Source organism: Spea bombifrons, chromosome 3 (genome assembly GCF_027358695.1).
Source record: "Spea bombifrons isolate aSpeBom1 chromosome 3, aSpeBom1.2.pri, whole genome shotgun sequence".
In the NCBI taxonomy this organism is placed as follows: Eukaryota; Metazoa; Chordata; class Amphibia; order Anura; family Pelobatidae; genus Spea; species Spea bombifrons.
In genome coordinates this window covers 35,208,675-35,214,674 of record NC_071089.1, presented here as the reverse complement: position 1 = coordinate 35,214,674, position 6,000 = coordinate 35,208,675, and positions in this window count along the sequence as shown.

Here is a 6,000-nt window from a genome sequence, read left to right as displayed (position 1 = left end):
TCCAACCGTTCCTTGGCCTCCCCTTATAGACTTTTTACGTAAAAAGTGTGTGTGTGTGTAACAGAACATATACATGTCACAAATTGCATGCATTCTTTTTTCCTTTTGCTACATCATACAGCATAATATACAGAATTATGCTTTCATTATTTTGCTACATTGTAGCGGTTAACAGGTGACTCTGTGAAGCCACAATGTTGAACAAATATGATACAAAGGGTCTCAAAGCAACGCATAGCGCATTTTGCTCTTTTAAATCTAATATTATAGAATCATGGAACCTGCCGACAGATCGGCCCCATTCGGCCCCCGTCTACTCGCACGTTTCTCCTGCTGTAAAGACTCAAACCTTAATCTGTCGTTGGTCTCGTCTTAGATTCAGGAGCCGTATGTCTATCCCATGCATGTTTAATACCCTCACCTTAATAACATCACTCATCCTAGGATAACTTTTCACTTCCAGCATTATAGATATTACCTATTGCTACTTAGACTCAGGTATTGTCTTCTCCCATGTGCTCCTTTTTGTATTTACATAAAACATTTTCCCCAGTATGTCCCAATATCTAACAAATTAAGTTAAAAAAAAGAAAGGAACAGAAACAAAATGTTCTTAAAAGGCCTTTATAAATGTATCCCATACATGTGTTTGTACATACATGTAGATTGAACATGAGGTCTATGTAGGTGACTGTACACAACATATGCCAGGGTCGGCACGCTTAGATGGTGGAATTAAATGCCATAGTAATATGAGGAAAAACTCAAATGGAGACAATATATTTTATATTTATTTGAGGGACTTTGAGAGGTGAGATTGCACCTGTGACATGATCTTGACATGTTGGTAGTTACGCTGACAAGCTGCTCTACCACGCATGTATGGATATGTGGTTGGCCCTCCTGAGCCTGCTTTGCCCACGACTTGTCTCATTTGTGGTTGGAACTGAAATGATTTAGGCCCCGCCCACTTGATTCAGCCACGCCTATTATTGCATCATCTGCCTGTTTGTCTCGCTGGCTACACCATGGAGTCCAAGACCATCATCCTACACTGACCTCCACCAGAGGATTTTCATGTTATCTGTAAACTGAACTTCCAATTTAACGTGTCAATAAAATTCTGTTAACATTTAGTATAGTTCATGCTGTTTATTTAAAAATATTATTATTTCCCACAAATAACGTGTGATATTTAGCAATTATCAGTTAATGTTCTAAGATAACGGGTCAGTTTAATTTGATCAAGGGCAATATCAACGTACTGAGAGCAACAGCTACATTTGGAACGTTGGAACCAATGGAATGTTCTATCAGGTCTATCACCATAGCAACCATAGGAATGGTCTAAGCAGAAGAACCAGGTCAATGGTTGCCATGGTGATAAGATCAACATTGAAACTTTGCACCAAAAAGGAATCATTTTGTTTTCCGTGTATTCTGCGCGACTTTTCAAGCCAGAAATGAAACAGAACCGAAATATCCATTTATGAAATATTACTTTTAACCTTTTGGTTTTTTTTTATTAAACAAAAATCCATTTCTGTAAGATTAAGCCAGGCTTTAAGGGACTTGTCTCATTTGTGGTTGGAAGTGAAATGATTTAGACCCCGCCCACTTGATGCACCCACACCCACTATTGCATCATCAGCCTCTGTGATGTCATCATAGGAGGTTATATAAAGCAGGTGAAACTCAGACACTTCTCATTGCTCAGCAGAGCAGGCGAGTGAGAAGATGTTAGATACTCTTCTGATAATCGTGGGGTGCCTCTGCACCTTCATGATGCTTTTATTACTTGTTGGATTAGGAAAACGTAGTGGAGGACGAAAGGCAAATGAAGCCGACCTCTACCTAGAGATTATGTTCGCAATCAAACGCACAAACCACACCATGTTCAAGATACAGACCATAACGGGTCAGTTTAATTTGATCAACGTACTGAGAGCAACTGCTACGTTTGGAACGTTGGAACCAATGGAATGTTCTATCAGTTTTATCACCATAGCAACCATAGGAATGGTCTAAGCAGAAGAACCAAGTCAATGGTTGCCACGGTGATAAGATCAACATTGAAACTTTGCACCAAAAAGGAATCATTTTGTTTTCTGTGTATTCTGCGCGACTTTGGAAGCTAGAAATGAAACAGAACCGAAATATCCATTTACGAAATCTTACTTTTTACCTTTTGGAGGTTTTTTTTAAACAAAAATCCATTTCAGCAAGATTAAGCCGGGCTTTAAGTGACTTACTTAAAATTGAAATTGATGTTTTAGCTAACTGAAGACTATTTAAAATTATGAAGCGTGGCAGTTAACGCCGTGATGACTCCATTAAAAACTATTTCGGCCAATCAAACATTTTCAGGGGGAGTCTTGTTTTTTTCGAGAGGCTCCAACCGTTCCTTGGCCTCCCCTTATAGACTTTTTACGTAAAAAGTGTGTGTGTGTAACAGAACATATACATGTCACAAATTGCATGCATTCTTTTTTCCTTTTGCTACATCATACAGCATAATATACAGAATTATGCTTTCATTATTTTGCTACATTGTAGCGGTTAACAGGTGACTCTGTGAAGCCACAATGTTGAACAAATATGATACAAAGGGTCTCAAAGCAACGCATAGCGCATTTTGCTCTTTTAAATCTAATATTATAGAATCATGGAACCTGCCGACAGATCGGCCCCATTCGGCCCCCGTCTACTCGCACGTTTCTCCTGCTGTAAAGACTCAAACCTTAATCAGTCGTTGGTCTCGTCTTAGATTCAGGAGCCGTATGTCTATCCCATGCATGTTTAATACCCTCACCTTAATAACATCACTCATCCTAGGATAACTTTTCACTTCCAGCATTATAGATATTACCTATTGCTACTTAGACTCAGGTATTGTCTTCTCCCATGTGCTCCTTTTTGTATTTACATAAAACATTTTCCCCAGTATGTCCCAATATCTAACAAATCAAGTTAAAAAAAGAAAGGAACAGAAACAAAATGTTCTTAAAAGGCCTTTATAAATGTATCCCATACATGTGTTTGTACATACATGTAGATTGAACATGAGGTCTATGTAGGTGACTGTACACAACATATGCCAGGGTCGGCACGCTTAGATGGTGGAATTAAATGCCATAGTAATATGAGGAAAAACTCAAATGGAGAAAATATATTTTATATTTATTTGAGGGATTTTGAGAGGTAAGATTGCACCTGTGACATGATCTTGACATGTTGGTAGTTACGCTGACAAGCTGCTCTACCACGCATGTATGGATATGTGGTTGGCCCTCCTGAGCCTGCTTTGCCAACGACTTGTCTCATTTGTGGTTGGAACTGAAATGATTTAGGCCCCGCCCACTTGATTCAGCCACGCCTATTATTGCATCATCTGCCTGTTTGTCTCGCTGGCTACACCATGGAGTCCAAGACCATCATCCTACACTGACCTCCACCAGAGGATTTTCATGTTATCTGTAAACTGAACTTCCAATTTAACGTGTCAATAAAATTCTGTTAACATTTAGTATAGTTCATGCTGTTTATTTAAAAATATTATTATTTCCCACAAATAACGTGTGATATTTAGCAATTCTCAGTTAATGTTCTAAGATAACGGGTCAGTTTAATTTGATCAAGGGCAATATCAACGTACTGAGAGCAACAGCTACATTTGGAACGTTGGAACCAATGGAATGTTCTATCAGGTCTATCACCATAGCAACCATAGGAATGGTCTAAGCAGAAGAACCAGGTCAATGGTTGCCATGGTGATAAGACCAACATTGAAACTTTGCACCAAAAAGGAATCATTTTGTTTTCCGTGTATTCTGCGCGACTTTTCAAGCCAGAAATGAAACAGAACCGAAATATCCATTTATGAAATATTACTTTTAACCTTTTGTTTTTTTTTTTATTAAACAAAAATCCATTTCTGTAAGATTAAGCCAGGCTTTAAGGGACTTGTCTCATTTGTGGTTGGAAGTGAAATGATTTAGACCCTGCCCACTTGATGCAGCCACGCCCACTATTGCATCATCAGCCTCTGTGATGTCATCATAGGAGGTTATATAAAGCAGGTGAAACTCAGACACTTCTCATTGCTCAGCAGAGCAGGCGAGTGAGAAGATGTTAGATACTCTTCTGATAATCGTGGGGTGCCTCTGCACCTTCATGATGCTTTTATTACTTGTTGGATTAGAAAAACGTAGTGGAGGACGAAAGGCAAATGAAGCCGACCTCTACCTAGAGATTATGTTCGCAATCGAACGCACAAACCACACCATGTTCAAGATACAGACCATAACGGGTCAGTTTAATTTGATCAACGTACTGAGAGCAACTGCTACGTTTGGAACGTTGGAACCAATGGAATGTTCTATCAGTTTTATCACCATAGCAACCATAGGAATGGTCTAAGCAGAAGAACCAAGTCAATGGTTGCCACGGTGATAAGATCAACATTGAAACTTTGCACCAAAAAGGAATCATTTTGTTTTCTGTGTATTCTGCGCGACTTTGGAAGCTAGAAATGAAACAGAACCGAAATATCCATTTACGAAATCTTACTTTTTACCTTTTGGAGGTTTTTTTTAAACAAAAATCCATTTCAGCAAGATTAAGCCGGGCTTTAAGTGACTTACTTAAAATTGAAATTGATGTTTTAGCTAACTGAAGACTATTTAAAATTATGAAGCGTGGCAGTTAACGCCGTGATGACTCCATTAAAAACTATTTCGGCCAATCAAACATTTTCAGGGGGAGTCTTGTTTTTTTCGAGAGGCTCCAACCGTTCCTTGGCCTCCCCTTATAGACTTTTTACGTAAAAAGTGTGTGTGTGTGTAACAGAACATATACATGTCACAAATTGCATGCATTCTTTTTTCCTTTTGCTACATCATACAGCATAATATACAGAATTATGCTTTCATTATTTTGCTACATTGTAGCGGTTAACAGGTGACTCTGTGAAGCCACAATGTTGAACAAATATGATACAAAGGGTCTCAAAGCAACGCATAGCGCATTTTGCTCTTTTAAATCTAATATTATAGAATCATGGAACCTGCCGACAGATCGGCCCCATTCGGCCCCCGTCTACTCGCACGTTTCTCCTGCTGTAAAGACTCAAACCTTAATCAGTCGTTGGTCTCGTCTTAGATTCAGGAGCCGTATGTCTATCCCATGCATGTTTAATACCCTCACCTTAATAACATCACTCATCCTAGGATAACTTTTCACTTCCAGCATTATAGATATTACCTATTGCTACTTAGACTCAGGTATTGTCTTCTCCCATGTGCTCCTTTTTGTATTTACATAAAACATTTTCCCCAGTATGTCCCAATATCTAACAAATTAAGTTAAAAAAAAGAAAGGAACAGAAACAAAATGTTCTTAAAAGGCCTTTATAAATGTATCCCATACATGTGTTTGTACATACATGTAGATTGAACATGAGGTCTATGTAGGTGACTGTACACAACATATGCCAGGGTCGGCACGCTTAGATGGTGGAATTAAATGCCATAGTAATATGAGGAAAAACTCAAATGGAGACAATATATTTTATATTTATTTGAGGGACTTTGAGAGGTGAGATTGCACCTGTGACATGATCTTGACATGTTGGTAGCTACGCTGACAAGCTGCTCTACCACGCATGTATGGATATGTGGTTGGCCCTCCTGAGCCTGCTTCGCCAACGACTTGTCTCATTTGTGGTTGGAACTGAAATGATTTAGGCCCCGCCCACTTGATTCAGCCACGCCTATTATTGCATCATCTGCCTGTTTGTCTCGCTGGCTACACCATGGAGTCCAAGACCATCATCCTACACTGACCTCCACCAGAGGATTTTCATGTTATCTGTAAACTGAACTTCCAATTTAACGTGTCAATAAAATTCTGTTAACATTTAGTATAGTTCATGCTGTTTATTTAAAAATATTATTATTTCCCACAAATAACGTGTGATATTTAGCAATTATCAGTTAATGT